Below are 3,682 nucleotides of genomic sequence, written 5' to 3'. Positions count from 1 at the left end.
GCCGCAAATGTTAAGGGTCAGTGTTTACTCTCTACCCCTCCCCGTTCCGACTTTCGATCCGTCCTTTTAGAACATAGAGCTTACATTGTGATTTGTGCCCAAGCCCTGTGCAAGGCACCAGGGACACAATGACGACGATGACAGAATACGGCTGGGGAATCCAGGCATTAAAACATAAGTGCTAAGCGCTCCCGTCAAGGATTCGACAAGAGCAGAACCACATTTCTTTGGCTTTGAAGCTAGCCCCCTTTGTCCTCAGCATCGTCCGGCCCATCTCACTTCTAGATGTCGGATGCATTTTTGACCATCAGGAACCCCTATTTCCTTTATCCACACGGTTTGCCCTCTGTTTTGAGATCTATGCTGCCCTTCCCTCCTCTCTCCAGGAGGACCCAGGAGAGCAGGCAGCTGGGCACAACCCAGGGGCCTTGCACCATGGTAGACATCCCACCTCCGTGCCCGAGAAGGTGGGTCTTGGCCAGTGGAGCTGTGTTTCCCAGCGAGATCCCCACTGGGTTGTGAAAGGGAAGGCAGAGCGAAGGGGGCCCTCCTTTGCCTACTCTCAGAGGCCCTTTTGCATATTAGTTTTGCTGTATTTCCTCCATTTCATTGTTTCCACCTCTCTGGCAATTTTAATTTACAACAAGCTTCACTGTGTTATTGTTCACAAAGGGAGCCATTAATATTTGAGCACCTGGAGCGCTCGCTGGTTCAGGATGGCCGCAGTTGGGTGTGTGGAGCAGAGCTGGAAGGGAGACAAGGAGACAAGCGACATGATTGGCTGATCTGGCAGCCACGATGACAGCAAGAGGCTGGGGCGTGGGGGCGCCCCGGAGTGGGGGGCTGGCTGGAGAGGTACAGTCTGGGAGACCGCTAGCGAGCCCAGCGCAAGAGAAACACAATAAAGCAACCCAGTGAGTGCTGGTGCTGAGTATTATAGAATAAATGGAGAGGTTTCCACTAAGAGAACAACTAGCCTGTGCATAGAGGCCAAGGATGATGACAGTAAAGACGTTTTCAACTTGGTTCGAACCAGAATGGTCTGTACTTTCTATCACATGTGAGAACTAAGCGTCGGACGAGGGCCAAATCCCACATAGTCAGACCACAAGCCCCCTCTCTGTCCAGGCTCTCTCAGTACTGCAAACCTTTCACTAACTTGTTCCATGGCCCTGGAAAAGCCACCTCCTCGTTCGATGAGGACATTTATCTAGTAATCATTGTGGTTTCTTGCAATTTTAAAACCCTATGAACTCTCATCACCTGCCCCAAATTGTTTACAGAGGACTTTGCTGAGGCATTTTCTGCCAGAGAAACAGCCTGGGATGAGATTTGAAAGCTTCGGTCCCACACCTGGCTCTGACAGAGGGTGACTGTGTAATATCAGACACCCCCCAAGCCCCCTGCCTGGTATGGGCAGGGATCCCTCTCCCAGCACCTTCCAAGATGGCAGCCACGTCACACGGGAAGAAGAGACATACCCCGCCTCACAAGGCCCAGTCTCAGAGGGGGAGAAGAGAAGACGGTCAATGAAGATGAGTCCTGAGGAAGCCGAGTCCGCGCTTGGCCCTGAAGGACAAGCAGGACGTCTGCGGTGAGTGGGAGACTGTGGGCACTGGATTCAGACCATCTGGGCATAAATCCTGTCACCAGCTTCACGACTTGGCCAGTCATCTATAGGACCCATATCACGGGGTTGTTGTCAGGATAAAATGAGATCTCATGGTGTCTTTCACATAATAAATACCCAATACATGTAGTAAGAGGAATGGGACTATTATTGGTATATATTAGAAATAATGTCCCTCAGAGAAGCTGGATATTATCATAGGTCAATGATAAAGAAAGTTCATGAAAGAGGTGGGACTTAAGTTTGGTTCTCATTTAGTCAGTCTGTCAATCATTCAGTCACTGAATCAATAAATTAGGTGCTTACTACATAGCAACCACTGCACTAGTAACACTTCCCGAATTCCAGGGGTTTATTAAATAAGCAAACAAACCAGTACGTCCAGATTGAAAAGTCAAGCATCTCAATAGAAGGCAGTGAGGGCTTAGGGTGGGGAAGGGGATCGTGGCATAGCCAGGCAATGGAAACAAAGTCATGGAAGGCATCAAAGGCTGCATGGGTTTAGGAAAGGCTGCGCAGGAAACATGGATGTCGCCAAGGGTGTCTGGGAGGACCAACACTCAGTGACGACACCCTAAGGAGGGCGTGGCAGTTCACATAGCACGCTAACGCATTCCACTACGCGTGCATATGAATTGAAATGTACTGTACCTCTCTGGAACTCAGATCTCAGCTGGGGCCTCCTATAATCTGCGGAGTGGGAATTCATCGTCTCCCTGCCGACCCTCCCACCTCTCCATCTCCCCCCTCATACACACACACACACACACACACACGCACTACCATGGCCTGAGGGAGTCCTTTCTCCATCCTGGCTCCTCCACACATCGTATCTTTATGATCCATCACTTTGACCCAGACGTGAAAGTCAACTTTTTTTCCCCAGTTCCTTTAGAAGAATGCATTCTCACAAAAGCACCGATGCATGCTCAAACAAAATAAGTGTTTTAACCTAGACATTTCCTTCTTCCACGGTTTTTTCTTGTTCACCACGCAGTCAGGGGTCTTCCCTGTCTCGGCGGGTCCTCCATCTAGTTCCCGGCCTACCTGGCCCTCTGCTCACCTCACTGCCCCTTCCCCATTCCTGATGGACACGGGCAGCCCATGCCCAATCCGGTGTGCACAGCCACGTGCCTTACACAGCCTCAGTCCGTTTTTAATTAAGCCACAGCTGTTTACTTCTGTTGTTAAGTTAAACCTCTCCGTGAAGAAGTGGTACCTGAGGCTGGGCGCCGTTCTGGGATCCAGAGTCAGTGAGACCCTTTGCAAAATCCTTCCGGGGCCCACGTGGGTGTGTTATTCCTTATGCGTTAACTTGTCGAATCTCTTTCACCAGCGTATTCCTTTGCGAAGCCAGGATAAGAAAACACACCTACCTCAAAAGTCCTTTTAAAGAATAATAATCATATGTTCACACATCGCTCAGATTTCCACGGGCCTGAACCACGCTTCGCAGAGTGGAATACCCATTTTCTCCCCAAAACGGAAAACCAGCAACACTCCCTATTCCTGTGAAAGCCGATTTACTAGATTCCACTGTGCCTCGCCGAGCGCTGGAAAGCTATTCTTGTGTGACGTCTCCCAAGGCCGCCCTGGGCACCCAGGAGCCCAGTAATCAGCATGAGTGAATGTCTGCCCCCGTGAAAAATGCTGAACGGAGAGCTCTCCCAATGCTAACGACGAAATTCTCTGGGTGGCAGCATTACTGTTAATGATCTGTTCTTCTTTATACCTTTCTCCTTTCCCCCACTTTTAAAGACAATTATCCCAGACTGTGTTTGTCATCTAAACAGAGCAGTAATTTTAATCTTATGGAACAAAGTCACCAGCTGCCAGGCGGTTCCGCCCAAGGACTAAGTTCCTGGCTGACAAGGGAGCATATGGTGGCGTCATGGAAAGAAAGAGATTATAACACCAGACCTTTCATGGACGCGGCCGCCGAGTGGGCTGTAATTTCATATGCAGCATTGCCTGCCCTTTTTCCCGTCTCTCACCATCCCCACAGACAGTGGAGCAGATGTGCGCTCTGTCACATGGCCAAGGAGAAAAGGA

This window comes from Rhinolophus ferrumequinum, chromosome 22 (genome assembly GCF_004115265.2).
Source record: "Rhinolophus ferrumequinum isolate MPI-CBG mRhiFer1 chromosome 22, mRhiFer1_v1.p, whole genome shotgun sequence".
NCBI lineage: Eukaryota > Metazoa > Chordata > Mammalia > Chiroptera > Rhinolophidae > Rhinolophus > Rhinolophus ferrumequinum.
This window is presented reverse-complemented; position numbering follows the sequence as displayed.